General features: G+C 39.7%; 1 long non-coding RNA gene across 1 annotated transcript in view; it reads right to left on the bottom strand.

The window, feature by feature from the left end:
- The window catches only part of LOC311518265, a 69760-nt gene that overhangs the window by 10596 nt on the left and 42696 nt on the right, over positions 1-16468 (bottom strand). The window lies entirely within an intron of this gene.

Here is a 16468-nt window from a genome sequence, read left to right on the forward strand (position 1 = left end):
CCTCCCATGCCTAACTCTGCTGGCCCCTGCCCAGGATGGGTGTGGCTATGTTGGAGAGATTATCTTTGCTTTCAATTCAAGTTTTATGGCATCCTCCCTCTCAGAGAGGCATAAGGAGAAGACTGAACTCAGTTTCTGCATAAGGGCACAAGAGGAGGAAACTTCTTTCTGCTTTCTTTCCCTCACCCCTGTGCTCATCATTACAGGAAGGCACAAACCAGACTTGAGTAAGGAAATCTAATTTTTGTTGTTCAATGCAATATGATACTTCTTTGTGAAAACTGTGGATCCCAAATGCTGTTCATAATCTCAAAGATACTTCCCTGTACAAAAAGGAAAAGATTCAGGTATTGGCCAGCTACACAAGCCCACCCTAGAGGAAAGCTCTCCTGCTTCTCTGGATGTTCTTTATGGAATGAAAAGAGGAGACATATGGTTTTTACCAGGCTAAGCTATGCATTAATTTAGTTAACAGCACCTGTATGTTCTGAGAAACAAAGGAAGCTGAAGCAGATTCAATAAGAGACCACACAGAGAATAAAAAGTCAGGTCAATGAACAAAACGAAATTCTATATACATTTAAGTGATGTATGTTCTTGTTTATTTGGTTACAGTTTTTGATGGGAGATTGGAGCTGTTCACTGAAAAAATGGACGTAATCAGCAGTGGGACAAAGGAATCTCATTTCATGGTTTATACCATAGAGGGAAGGATCTGTAATATGGAGATTTGTTTGGGTTTAATACATGAGCTATTACTGATCTGAGTTGTATGGCAAATGTGTTATATATAGTAACTTGACTATGCATCTATCCTGTCACACCAGGCTCTGTTTGGCCCCCATCACAGTAGTATCTGAGACCCTGTATAAATTTCTGCTCAAAAGATGCTAAATAGCCTCATCTCCTACAAAAGTCTAATGCATTCATGAGTGCCCAGCGGCTTACAGGATCAAGCCCAATGTTTGCCTCTTTTCTAGGATTCTCCTTTCCTCAGTGTGGACAGCTAGAAAATCAAAGATCCAGTCCACAGCAGTGGAGTAATTTGCATGCATAAGCTGGCCACTCATTTCAATAAAAGATGGGATATTTGAGCAATGCTGTGTGGTTCCTGGTATTTAATCTATAATTTTAGGTTACCTGTAATTGTATATTTTATAAATAAAAAGCGTCTTTTACTTAATGGATTCAGACACTCTGTCACCGGTAATGTAATAATAAAGGTATTGCTTGAGGACATTCTGAAATACGGTGTTAACGTTGCTCAATAAAACAATTAACACGATCAATTTGACTTGAAATCTGTCTTGTTGTACAAACCACTAGGTCATTAACTTTAACAATGTCAGAGTGTTCTCACTACCAAATTCAATGAAATTAATGTCCACGGGATAGCTAAGAGAACATTTTGCATAGTGGAACTATTAATGCATTATTGGGCGTAAATAAACAGAGTGACCTTCAAATGTGTTGTGAAGGATTTGGGCAGGAGCTACTACCTGCTGGTAAGAGAGAGAGTGGGGCGGGGCCTGAGTGGAGTGGAGGTTGAGCACCCGCAGGCCGAGGAAGAAGCGTGTGCCTGTGGTGACATGAACTCTCTTGCTCCTTGAGCTGATCATGCAGATCCTGGTACTATATCCTTCCTCTGACCACATCCTACCCTTCCAACCCTGCCGCTCACTGGAGCGGCATGACTCCAGCAAGGGCCCTTATTTCGAAAAACAAGTAACAGCCTTTATATCTTGCTGAGGTTGTGTGGGCTCTTCCTTTACTGCTGTTGCCTGAATAGGACAGGAACATCCAGCCAGCAATTCTCCCCTTGGCTGCTAGTACTTTTTTGGAGTTATCAGCTGGGAAATAGACTAAATAGTCTCTTTAAGGTTCAACCCACCTGACTAACAGTCAGCTGGGGAGGAACCTGCTTCTTGTTGAGATGTTGGGAGGGAAGAACAAGATTGCATCAGCAGATGCCATCTATATGTGACAGTCAAGTGGGATGGAGTCCTGGACAATATCCCTAGGACGGCTGGGAGGATTTGGGTAGCCATATGGGCAATAAACAGTGACTTATTGGTGATAGAGTCCCCTCACAATCTTCACTAGTTTTTATGATTGCAGAACACAGTTGGCTCATGAGGCATGTGTGGGATCATTGTCATGGAAGCTGTAGGGCACATCATTTGGACTTTGATTTTAAATTTGCTTTATCTTCTAAAAATGTAGCCACTTTTCCCAAGTACTGCTTTTATTGATGAGGTTCTGGTTTAGCAGCACTATTTACATTTAAATTTTCTCTCAAAGTCATGAATTCCACTCAGTTCTCATGTGCTACTTTTACTAATGCAAGAGAAACTTTCTGCTTCTGGAGGAAGCAGCCTCCATTCAGTACACAACACAGCCTGTTAGAGCATGGTAAATATTACCTATTTCTGATAAAGCCTAAATGGAATTTTTCTGTGCTGTATTTTCAAGATGTGACATAATGACTAGGTAGTCTATATACACCAAAGTTAAGAACACAGTGGAAGTCAGAAATTGTCAACAATGCTAGAAAAGCCTGAATTCAGCTTCATCACAATGGAGCACTGTTCTGCTTTCATTATGCATCAATTTAACACCCGCAGGCTCTCTCATTCCCTGTTCAAATTATAGGTTGTCATATGAGCAGTTCAGGCACTGGCCTACAGTAATGTGAAGTAAGGTCATTGGGTCTATATTGAATTGTACAGGGCCAAATCATGAGAGGTGCAGTCCCCTCAGCTGGAATTGTGGATGTTTTCCAGGAGTTGGCCCAATAAGGAGAACAAGGAAGATCCCAGATGCTTCAGCAATATTTATAATTTTTAATAGTTCTTCCCCTCTAGCTGGACAACTTTTAAATGTGTATTATTTGTTAATTAAGAAAAAACGACTCAACTGAAAACTGTTCAAGCCTCCATGTTTAATTTTTGGGGGTAAAGATTTCAATAAAAACAATCATTTAAAAGCTAGACCAACCTCCGATAAAAGGATGTTGAAATTGCTGGGGATCCCGACTTCCCAAATTTAAAATCCAGTTTCCTTCTCTATTACTTTTATTAACAAATTAAACTGGGAGCATTAAACAATTAAACAGGCCCCAGCTTTAATTACAAAAAGAAAGTTAAAAGCTGCTGGAGGGCTATTGAAACGTTCAGTGGTCCAGTGTGGGCTGAAGGGGAGGAAAAAGTCAGGAAGTCTTAAAACCCCGTAAATTAAAAGACATATTTCAGTATTTTGTTTAACAGTCACAATTTGAATACTTTGGGGCATATTAATAAATTCAAATACTTAATTCATGTTTGTTATTATTGTTGCTGTTTTGTTGCCATACTGTAGAAGCTGCTTTACAGACAGGCATGAAGGTCCTTCCCCTGCAGAACTTAAAATCTGAGGTGCTGATCCTGCAAAGACTTGTACGAATGCTTAACTTTGTCCACTGTGAGAGGTCCATTGACGTCACAGCGTGTAAAATGAAGCATATGCATAAGCCTTTGCAGAATCAAGTCTCCGAGCTCAAACTTACTCCCACTGAAATCCAAGAGAGTTTAGTCATTGATTTCAATAGCAACAGGATTGAAGGTTTTGGTGGAAGCACTTGGCTTAGTCTCCTTACACCCAAAATACATATTAATTAACACCATGGCATGGTACGGTATGTTATGTCTCATTGCTTCAACATTTTCATACTCTTATGTTATTAGATTGGCAAAAACTCTGCTCTTAGGCAGAGCTAATAGATTAACATAACTTGATTTGGTTTAATAAATCCTTGATGAAATTGCAGGTGTAGCTTGTGTGTTATGTAGAAAAGATCTTAATGAAAAGCCTTTTTGGGCCCAGTTCTGCTACCAGTGAAGTCAATGGAGATTTTGCTATTGCCTTCAATAAGAACCAGACGGGACCCTTTGTTATTTTGTTTGTTCCATCACCTGATGCTGTTACTTTTCTTTTCTTTTCCCAGTTTTTCGTTATTTTTTCTACTTGAAATGCTTCACTTTGGCTTCCAAAGCTTGTAGCTTCCAAAGCACTGTTGTTTTAACAGATCTTGGGCCAAATACATCTCTGCTGTAACTCCCGAGTCAAATTCACCAAGGAATGAATTTAGGCCAAGTAAGCTGAAGCTGGATGTTAAACTGCTATGAGTTGACATACAACTGCACAAGGAGAGAGAAATCACTATTAATCTCTCAGTGGAAAGTGATTCCAATCAAGTTTTCATATATTTCAAATATGTCATAAATTACATTGTATGGATGTAGATAATAGAAAAATAACATTCTCATAAAATCATAACCTTTAGGTAAAGAGAATATAATTTATAAAAAGTCTAAAAGGCATCTTATGCTCTCCTTACTCAAACTGGGCCACATCTGAACCCTTTACTGTTATTGGTGAGCAGTTTCTTGTACAAGTATTTCTACTGAGGACAATGGAAGTATCCATATGAGTAATTAATCACTAACAGGAATAAAAGGTTCATAATCTAACTTCTGATTTTATTGACACCACTTTTTCTGTAAAATACTACTCCACAGGAATGGCAGAACCTGTCCTTAAATCAATAAAGTTACACTTGATTATTATGTCAAAAATAATAATGTAAGAATAACAAGAATGAAAGCATATTACAAGTTCTGTTCTGTCCTGATTCTTGTGTCATACCCATCTCTGTGCTATCCAAGCACCTTCCAGCAGTGCATTAAGTTGCTACACATGTGTTTCTAAGGTCCTGGGGAAAAAGTTGTGCAATATTACATTGTGCTATTTGAGAACTGGTATGTGACTATGTACAGATCTTGGTAATTAAAGGCTATACTTTAATGTGCACAAACAAAAACAGCCAAGTTATTGTTGCTCCTGCTATAACTATGCCATTTCCTGACATCAGAGTGCAACCTTAATGTTCCATTAACATAGAGGAATTAGTTAGCATAATTCCAAATGAAAACTTTCTCCTCAGTGTTTATATTTTTCTAATATTTGCAGACTATTATCATGCACCTAGAATGCTGTTGGTCCTATATAAATACTAAGTTATAACAATGAGGTCCTCCTTACCTTCACTACACCTCAGTTACTGTGAAATAGTTCAGAGTAATCAAGCATTATGAGCAGTAAAAAGAGATTGCATAAAGATAATTCCAAAAAGATTTCAGTGTTGGCATAGGACAGGAAATGTGCTATTGTAGCATATAACAGAGAGCCTTAAAAAGCAATACTTACTGTAGGCATTATATAGCCTCTTACATCTTTAAAACAACTGTACAAACTATAAATAATCTCATAACCAGTGTTGTTTTATCCTATGGGCCAAGCCCCTGGGGAACTTTAAATGAAGGTTATCTTTCAGACATCAACAGCAAGTGAAAGAAAAAGGATTCTCAGCTGATTTTGGTAAAGCTTTCCATTTGTGTTTTGATTGACCCAGTTGTGTTTTTGATAATGACCTGAGGAATGCTTCTTTGTTTCCCTGGACAACTTGGATGGGATTTTCAAAAGCATCTTTGCTGCTTTGGCTCAAAATCCCACCAGTTTTTACAAGCTCCTGAGGGATTTTTGAAGTCTCTCTCAAGTTGCTTAGGTGCTTTTGAAAACCTCCCTCCATATCCAGAGCTTTCTTGTTTTCACTTGAAATTTTGCCTCTGTGTTGAATTCTGTGTCAGTTCCGTAAGTGGCTGAGATCAAATGTATTACTTCTTTCTTGCCTTTCAATAAAGCAAGTGAAGGGAAAGAGGATAATATTTTTAATAAGAACAACAGTAACTTTGACTCCATCCCTAGTTCCTTCTAAACTGCCTTTTTCTTAAAGTTGTAATTTCTTTTCTATATTTAAAAGTGAGGGAGATGAGGGGAACAGGCTCTCCCACCTTACTCTGAGATATCCAAGGGGTCACTTTTTCAAAAGCAAGTAAATAACTTAGGGCCCAAATCCTCAAAGGTAGTTAGGCCCTAACTCCCACTGAAGTCAATGGGAGTTTGGCACCTAAATATCTTTGAGGATCTGAGCCGAGGATCCTAAGTCCCATTTTCAAAAGTCACTTAGGAGCCTAAATTCCATTGGCTTTCCATGAGACTTATGCTCCAAAGTGACTAAGTTATTTTTGAAAATGGGGCTTTGGTCTAGATTTTTAAAAGTATTTAAGCATTGTTCTGCTCAGTTTTGCAAGGTCTAAGTGACACCTAGGAGCCAAGGTGGAAAGTCAATGGACGCTCATTTTGGCCCTGTTCTTACAAGCTGATGCACATGGGTGGACCCCTGTGTCCATGTGAAGCCCCACTGACTTCTGTAAAAGGGTCCTCTCACATAGATTAGTTAACAGGATTGGGCTTATATGTATATTGAAAGTAGGACCTAAAATGGCAGTCACTGATGTCATAGAGACCTGGGGGGCAAAAGTTCCATGGAACTTCAGGCTGTGAGAGAAAATCTAGTGGATAGTTGAGAGCCTTCAGACCACACATGTGAAGGTTGTTGTTGCCAGACACTTTAAAGATAAAGGTTAGGGTAAAAATTCTGCCCTGTAATTTATTAGTCCTGTTGCAGTAGCTGCCCAAGAAAACTGAATTGCCCAGCTGTTGTTGCTGGCATGCTGAATTCCTGGTAATCACCTTTTATCATTTTCCCCACATGTGTCTGTAAAGCAAAAGGTTCCTGTGGACCCAGGGCAAAGAGCACTAAGGAAAGAATGAGTGAGTAAGGAAACCTCCCCAAAAGAGAGAAACTGCTGCCATGCTTCGTTTAGAATCACAGTGACTACAGTTTTAAAACAGTTCAAAGCCTGCTGGCTCTGGAGTTGGTTAGTGCAGTTATTGCTGTCCTAAGGTACAAAAGTGATATAGAAATCTCAGTGCTCTGCTAGGTTGTGGAGTGTTGGTAGGAGGTTGAGGAAACACCAAAGCAACTCCCTGCTAGCTGTGGAGGGTCCTGTCCATTAAGCAGGTATAACTGATAGCCAGGCCAACCAAAATTATTGACAAGGTTATTGGCCTATGTGTCCTTTGACCGGTAGGTGAAACCTTTGGCATGGATGCTTCAAGTCTGTGAACTAGAGCCCAGTGACCTTCTGACCTTTTGGAGTGAGTCTGAAGAGTTAGAAGAACACTAACCCTGCAGTGCTGAAGCCTTAATCTCTGGGTTTGCACTTTCAATCTACTAACCTTCCAGGTTATCCCAAACATCATCTACTTGCGGGATAATGGGAATGAGAAAAAGGCCTTCTCCACTCTGTCTCTTCTCTTCCACCTACAAGATGGGTCAGCTCTCCTCTCCTCCTGGTTGCTGGTAGGGTACAACCCCTTTCTCTATTTTTTTCTTTTCCCCCAATCCAATTAGAGCATCAGTCAGGAGGGTGGGGAGCTCTTCCTCTTGACTGCTCCACTCTTTCTCTCTTCCCTCATCCCAAGAGAGTAGAATATCAGTGAATGCACTTCGTTCCCAAATCTTGGTAGTATCTATGAGAATGCACTGCATGCATAGCTGTGCAGCAGGTAGATAAAAATGGCTGAGAACCTAAATTTTCAGAACCAAATTTTTCAATCATTTTCTTCTGGAGCCCTGTACTGGCTTCCTCAGCAGGGGATTCCCCCCACCCCAAAATAAAGCAAATAGCCTCTGAAAACAATTGAAACATTGACTTTTTAAAAATCACTTCTCTGGTATAATTTATTGTTTGTGTTCTCTCTTTCTAAGTCTGAGCTCCAGAGATGGCTGCAGCAGCAGTCGCTGGAATTATCCCTGTGCTTCACTCACTCGCTGGTGATGAGACCAGCTATTACATCGGACGCAAGCTGTGGTTTGGCTTTTTAGGATTATACGCAGTGGTGATCTATGTGGAACGTTTGCCCTGGATTTCTCTGAATAGTGACTTTCGGTGCCATGGTAACATCTCTGTCCCCTGCATGGGAGAGTGTTTTGAGCAACATTTCAACAAGCCTATCATTGGGACCTGGTATTTGTCTTGTTTCCTTTTCCTTTGTGTATTTCTCCTGATGGAGTTCTTTGTCTTTCAACTGAGGCACAAGCAAATCAAAGTCAGTGCTGGACAGGAAAAAGAAGTTGAAGTGAGCTCAATGGTAGGAGTCCAAGAAGAAAGCCAAAGCCAAAAGAGTGTTCGCATTATAGACTTTCACATTCAGAAGACACTTCTATGCTTGTACCTTTTTAGCTTCTTACTGCAGTTGGTTATCCAGTCAGCATTCCTGTCTATTCTACTCAATGATCACCTGCCACGGGTCAATGGCGCCTCCATATTATGTAGCACCAAGCTCTGCCCAGGTCCTTACAACTGCCTGGTGATGGGATCAATGGAAAAGAGGATGTCGATTTACACCCTGGCAACACTTGCTATGTTTATTATTATCTTTTGCAGTGCATTTTTCATATATAGTATTCATCATTACCTGCTGAAAGGACTAGAGCAGCTGAGAGCTAGAGACTTATGGCTGTGGGAAGTTTGATACTGTATTCAAAATCAGAAAATGGATAAACTTCCACAAGTTACTCCTGAATTGCAGAGAGCACATAAAAAGTTCTGACTTTTTACTTTCTCCTATAATTATTTTTTCTGCGGTAGTGATACACAGAAAATATCTGCTTTTTTGGTGACATGTCATTGGGAGTCATATCTATTCATCGTCTCTTGCTATTGAGTTATGTCACGTAATAAATTATGAAAATTGTGCAAGTTTTCATTCTTTAAAGAAATGTTGTCTGCGTCCATTATCAAAACACCACAGCAAGATTGTAAAATATTACCATGCATCTGGCCATCAATACTAATCATCAGGTGGATAGTACAGTGAGGATAGCAAATATCTCCAGCAGCTAGAGATGGGACATTAGATGACGAAGGCTCTGAGATAATACAGAGAATTCTTTCCCAGGTGTCTGGCTGGTGGGTCTTGCCTACATGGTCAGGGTCTAGCTGATTACCATGGTACTTGTACTACAGCCCAACTGGACTTGAATTTACCCCTTCTGGTTTCTCAGAAGGAGAGGTGACAGCAGGAGGGCCAGAACTGGGCCCAGAAGTGTGAGGGTTGGAATTGTGTGTAACAGTCTGAGCAAACCTAGAACCAAATTCAAATCTCAGGGATTTAACTAAGAAATAGGAGAAGAAATTAAGATACAAATTTTAGATTGAGTCTCAGGACAATTTATTTTTAATATGAATATAATATGACATCTATTAGGCTGTGAAATTGCTATATTGTAATGAGAATGAGGCCTAAAGAAAAGGTGTTTCATAGGAAGACATGGTAAAATTTGGTAGGGATGAAAGGTGGTGGGAAGGATGAAAGGTGGAGGAAGGAGTGCAAGATAACCCCAGTTCCTGATAGGGAGGCAAAGCTGTGCATGCATTTGCAGGTTGTGCAACTCCCTCATTCATATGTGTATTGTGGTGCTTCTGATAGCAACACTTGCCACTCCCACCCAAGCACAGTGAGATTCACCCTGCTTGATTTATCTTTTGTATTATACACCCACACTGCATTTGAGACCTATCTGCTCTCAGTCAGCAGTAATCCATTTCTTTCACACTCCCCCTGTCAAAAATTAATCAGGAGCCAATTTTAAACCTGGAGTAACAGTAAAACTGGGGCAACATTCAGCCATTATGAGAGTAAAGGACTACATGGAGGAGTTTTCATAAAATGTTTTCTTTTATGTTTTGCATTGTTCCTCTGCATATGCTGAGGCCGTCAATGCATTCTTGGTCAGACAGTGAGTTGTGCCTGTATGTTAAATTCAGCACTACAAGGACAGACAATGGACATTTTTGTTCATCTTGCCTTCAGGGTGAGTAGCCTGGAGCATTTTACAAATGGGGACACTGAGTCGCAAGTGATTAAGTAACTTGCCCAACACCACATAGCAAACTAGTAACAGGGCCAGGACTAGATGCTAGATCCTTTGGTGATGGGCATATTAAAAATGGATCGATGGATTAGGAATTATTTAAATTAAGGGCCAATGTTGGCATAAGAACAAATGAATATAAACTGGCCATCAACAAGTTTAGTCTTGCAATTAGATGAAGGTTCATAACCATCAGAGGAGTGACGTTCTGGAACAGCCTTCCAAAGACCCTGGGGTTTTCTTGCCTTCCTCTGCAGCATGGGGCCTGCATCACTGGCTGCTTTGATCTTGAGTAAGTGGTGGATTCTATGTAATTTGTAATCTTTAAATCAAGATTTGAGGAGTTCAGTAACTCTGCCAGAGTTGATAGGCCTATTATCAGAGTGGGTGAGGTTCTGTAGCCTGTGATGTGCAGGAAGTCAGACTAGAGGTTTATGAAGGTCTCTTCTGGTCTATGAGATTGGCTGGAAATGGTTCTTGCTCACTGGGGAGTAAAAAGGTCTATAGAAGAGCCAGAGATGGACCTTGGGATGCATGAGGCCTTTTTTTGAGCAAGGTTTCTTTGACATTTGATACCTATGGGAGACATCAGCCAAAATGTTTCCTATCCAGTTTTAGACTTCTAACTAAAAGTGATCTGATTTTTCATAGGTGCTGAGCATTGACAACCTTTATTGACTTTTACTCGACAATTAAAGACAAATTTCATGTAAACTTAAAAAAACCCCAAACTAATATATTGCCATGGGAAAAAGTAAAAAACCAAGAGATGTCTGAGGGTTCTGAAAGGCTGCACCTTTGCAACATCTAAGTCCTCATTACTCTTTAGCAAAGAGTCATATGTTGCCATATTCCACACTGCTACCATGCTTTCACTCTTTGCAGATTAAATCCCACCCATTTCTTCAGATGACATTTCAGGGGGAAGTAAGGAAGATTTATATCCATTCATTGCGGTTTAGAGAATGTGTTCCTAATACAGTATTATTTTCCCATGATTCTTGTTTTCTGAGCAGAGATCCATATTATCAAGGTAAGATACACTGAGACAGATCGATATGAAATCTACACTAGGTATTCTATGCATGTTTGGAAAAAAAAAATCTACCCAATTTTCAAAGAACATAACCACAGCACCGAGGACTGAGGGTTTAGTTTTGTTTTGTTTTGTTAATGGCAGCTTTTGTATCGCTTAGTATACACAGGTTTCATAGTAGCAGCCGTGTTAGTCTGAGCTGTAGCTCACAAAAGCTTATGCTCAAATAAATTTGTTAGTGCCACCTACTCAAATAAATTTGTTAGTCTCTAAGGTGCCACCTACTCCTTTTCTTTTTTAGTATACACAGTTTAGCATTCTATTGTGTAGACAAAGTGGAAATGAGACTGTTTCAGTGAACCATGCCTTTGATGACCTCATGCCCCTTCAGTCTTCTGGTTTAACTACTGTAGTTTTATTGTTGGTTTTAAAGTAATTAAATTAAGTCTGTAAACCTTTCCTTATTATCTACTCTTCTGTTTTTTTTTTTCTTGTAGAAATAATGCAGACTATGTCAAGGACAATTGTTTACCTTATAGATTTCTTTCTTTCTTTCTTTCTTTCTTTCTTTCTTTCTTTCTTTCTTTCTTTCTTTCTTTCTTTCTTTCTTTCTTTCTTTCTTTCTTTCTTTCTTTCTTTCTTTCTTTCTTTCTTTCTTTCTTTCTTTCTATTATTATTATTATTATTACAAAGCAAAGTTAAAGACCTTTTAATTCTTCTGATTGTTTAAAGTGGCTCTGTTAAAATATGATGTCTTAGATATGGAGATCTAATCATAAGTGAGTATAAAATTCTGTGTGCCTGGACAATACAGGGAGATTCTTAGGAACTCAGTAAAATGGAAAGGGTCAGCAAAGGTTTAGTGGAACTTGATAGGAGGTCCCTTACCAATATCCAGATGAAACTACAGCCAATTACTTTGTGCTGAATATTATGCTGGGGTTTAAAATAAATAAATAAAAGCAGAGTTTTAAATCTCTCATTCAGAATAAAGGTTTGTAGTATAATGACCTGATTCAGCTACAAAGAAGAAATAAATCTGACAGCTGAGAACAGAAGAGGGATTAATCTCAAAAGTTCATGCTAGTCTTTGTTTCCTTCCTTTTCATTATTATGCAATAGGGGCAAAAAATGAACTAGTTGCTCTGTTTGTGTTACAGTTCAGATTGCATTGCTCAGAGAAAGGCTGGATGGGCGGGGGGAGGGGGAAAAAGGAGGAACAGTTGAGAGAGATTTTCTATTATTTAGAGACAGAGGAACTGACAGAAAACTGAGAGACATGGAGCCAGTCAGTCCATCTCAGTCTGCCTGAGGCTTAGAACAGACACAGGCTGACAGTGACTGCATTCAGCTAAAGGAGCACTGATGGCAACCTGAGTGCTGCTTTATTTGATCATACTGGCATAACTGAGTGGGAAATTTAGCTAACTTCAGTCAGTTCATTGAATGAAAAATTATGATGCTTTTCAGTTTCGTATTTGACCTCTGGCATTTTCTGACATGAGGGGAAGGAAGAGATTACACTAGTGTATACACTAAAACGGTCTCTGCTCTAATCTGTTTGAAGTGATCTCCTCTTAGCATATGACACAGGGAATTCAGTTTTATTCCATTTGCAAACATTTACAGCTATCAGCTTGTTTGTGTGAATTAGCCACTGCTAGGTGCAAGTGATTGTTGCAAACCAGATCAAATTGATTCTAATGGTTTTGACTGACTGGACTATCATTTTAAGAAGTCTCAACATACCAATATACATTTGATACTAGATTTTAGAAATTTGCTGCACTCATCACACTTTTTCCTTCAAAATTAGGCATAATTAGGAGATGACTGAGACTAGAACAAACAACAAATATCCAAAACACAAGACCTGGTAGTAGTGGGGGACTTTAATTACCCAAACAGCTGTTGAAAAAGTAATACAGCAAAGCAAGAAGGGCTAGATTCCCAAAAGAATTTAGGCATGATGATGCTGAGTGACGACTTGCCTAAGTTTTAGGCTCCAAGAAAATCACTGGGATTCACAAAGCCTGCGTTTGGTGCCAAGGCTCCCTTTACAACAAATGCGAGAGAGAGAGGCGCCCTCAGAATGGGATTCACAAAAGCCAGCACACTAGGCCACTCCTCTCTCTCTGGTCCAATGATTCCTTCATTAGTTAGCCCCAGTAGAACAGCCTCAACATTGTGGGGGAGAGAACAAACAAGTATGAGAATGATGCTGTGGCCTGGTGGTTAGAGCACTCACCTGGCAGGTTTGAGACCCTGGGGCCAGTGACTCTAGTTCAGTGAATTTTTAAATTATTTATCCACAGTGGAACAGTGTTGAAAATAATTCCCCTAATACATGTATATAGCTTCCACACAAGTATTCCTTTATTTGTCCAAAGGTTACTTGTTGTTGATCACATCCAAAAGACAAATACAAGTATATAAACATATACAGTCTATATCCCAGCAACACTATAGTTATAAGCAATAGCCACCAACTACAACAGGATCAGGCTTGGGAGATACTTCCCAGCATGGTGTGACTCCAGAGGGGTAAAGAAAAGCTTGACAAAGAAATCTCTAAAAACCTTGCCTTTGATACAGTGTAATAAACAAGTGATGTCGTTGCTGGTTATTGGATGTTAACTAGAGCCAGAGGAGGTCGGTTAGGGCTGAATCCTGTCCTCTAGCCCAGTTAAGACCAGATTAACAGCTTGGACCCTCTCAGGTTTTCATCTTGTTTGCCATATTTCTCCCTAACTACTGGAGTAAGCATTTCTTAATAATAAATTAAGCAAACCTATATAACCAATTTACTGTACCTGGTACTCAAATAACCACTTTAATTTTTTTTAATTACCTCAACCCAAACCTTAAATAAGATAACGCTGACATTTCAAGGATCGCTACAGATTTAACACAAACAACTCTTCTTTCTCATGATTTCATTCTTTTTGGGTCTATCACTCATGATAACATCCAAACTCAATTTAAAACCGTAGTTCACCCAGGCCCAATGTAATGAGATGGCGTGAGAGCAGCAGAATAAGGACAAAAAGCAGACTTTAACAAACTCAGAGAACTGGAAGGTAAGGTCCCATGAGAAGAAAATTTAAGGGAAGAAGGAGAATTTCAGGAGATGGAAATTTCTCAAAAAGGCAATATTGGAGGCACAACAGCAAACAATCCTGACATGAAGGAAAGACAGGAAGAATAGTAAGATGCCAATATGGCCACATCAGGAGTTTTTTAATGACCTGAAAATAAAAAAGGAATCATAAAGAAAATGAAAACATAGACAAATTGCTAATGATGAGTACAAAAGAACAGCACAAGCATTTAGGGACATAATCATAAAGGCTAAGGCACAAAATGAGTTACATCCAGCAAGGGACATAGATGCACTAGGCTTTATAGATACACTTGGAGCAAGAGCAAGATGAAGGAAAGTGTAGGTCCTCTACTTAACAGGGAAGGAAAGCAAAGAACTGATGACATCAAGAAGGCTAAGGTATTTAATGCCTATTTTGCTTCAGTCTTCACTAAAAAAGTTAATTGCGACCAGATGCTTAACACAATTATTAACAATGAGAGGGAAAGAACACCAGCCGGAATAAGGAAAGAACAGGTTAAAGAATGTTGTGCTAAATTAGATATATTTCAGTTGGCAGGACCTGATGAAATTGACCCTCGCATACTTAATGAACTAGCTGAAACAGTCTCGGAACTGTTAGTGATCATCTTTGAGAACTCCTGGAGGATGGGTGACATCCTAGAGGACTGGAGAAGGGCAAACATAGTATCTTTAGAAAGGGGAACAAAGTGGATCCAGGGAATTATAGATAGTCAGTCTAAGTTCCATACCTAGAAAGACACTGGAACAAATTATCGATTTGTAAGGGTAATAGGGTGTTAAGTAATGGCCAACATGGATTTGTTAAGAACAAGTCATGCCAAACCAAGCTTTGACGGGGTTACTGGCAATAGATAGGGGGAAGAAGTTGATGTGATTTTAGTATGGCTTTTGACACAGTCCCACATGACATTTTCATAAGCAAACTAGGAAGATGTGGTCTAGATGAAATTACTATGAGTGGAGTGTGCAACTGGCTGAAAGATTGTACTTTAGTAGTTATCACTGGTGCGCTGTCAAACTGGGAGGAATTTGTCTAATGGGGATCGGCAAAGATCTGTTCTGGGTCCAGTACTATTCAATATTTTCATTAATGACTTGGATAATGAGTGGATAGTAAGCTTATAAAATTCACAGATGACACCAAACTGGGAGCGGCTAGAGGTTATAACTGGGTGACCCACAGAGACTGTAACAGGGCAGTCACCACCTCCTTGTGGCCAGAGGGTATTGTGAAAGCACCTGGCCTCCGTTTACCCTCATCAGGACTCCTCAAATTAACACCACCAGGCCAGAGTCCTTAAAGCTTTTCCCTTTTGGGTTTAATTTATTTATATACAAATCAAAACAACACTCAGTCCTTGGGCTTCTCTCCTTCTCCTATAAGAGATCCCTCCTCTCTCCTGAGCCATTCCCAAATCTTCCTACCTGGAATCTTTCCCCACCAAAGTATCAAACTCAATGCTGGGACTTCTCCCCTGTTCCAGGAATTGATCCAAGCCTTCCAGTTTCACTCTATTTTTTCCCTGCTAGCTGGCTGGAGTCTTTTGGTCTCTGAAGTCTTGGACTTTCATACAGCTTTCTGCAGCTTCACTTTGCCATAACTTCTAGCTGATTCCTGTCCCCTTTTGCTTTTTATAGACACCATCTGTCCTCTAACAGATCCCACTAATAGGATGTTAATGAGGCACAGGTGGGCTGAGACAATTCCCTCATACAGGGCCCAGTTCACTTTGTGACAGAGATCTAAGATATGGCCTGAAGCCTTTTCAGCTTAAATATGAAGTTGCAGCTCCTGGAGGATATCAGGCCCAACATGCAGTGCTCCACATTGTTCTGAGCGCATCACTCTGCTTAAATCAAGATGGAACATTCAGGCTGGTATTTTCAAAGAAGCATAAATGAGAACTTCAGTGGGATTTGGGCATCTTTGAAAATCTCAGCCTGCATGCTGCCACTGTTTCCCCGCCTTATTGAAACTGAAGGTGGCCGCAATCTGCTCCACTTTATATAACTTAATGATAGACACCTGTCAACTTATCAGTTTGGCTCTCAGATGGGCAAAGTTTGGGTGCCACTGACCCAGCTTTTTCTGTAGCAGAATGTTTTAACAGCCATAAACTTGGTATCAGTCTTTGAACAGCTGAATAATAACAAACTCAGAACTTGGCTCTCTGTGTCACATGTAGTATCCCTTTAAATAGTTTAAATCTGAGGAACAGTCCCAGATTGAGGTGTCATAAGAGGAGGTTTTTGAACAAATTAATAAATTAATCAGTAATAAGTCACCAGGACCAGATGGCATTCACCCAAGAGTTCTCAAATGTGAAATTGCAGAACTACTAACTATGGTTTGTAAGCTATCATTTAAATCAGCTTCTGTACCAAATAACTGGAGGACAGCTAATGTGATGCCAATTTTTTAAAA

This window comes from Lepidochelys olivacea, assembly GCF_965140295.1.
Source record: "Lepidochelys olivacea isolate rLepOli2 genome assembly, chromosome: 3".
Classification (NCBI taxonomy): domain Eukaryota; kingdom Metazoa; phylum Chordata; order Testudines; family Cheloniidae; genus Lepidochelys; species Lepidochelys olivacea.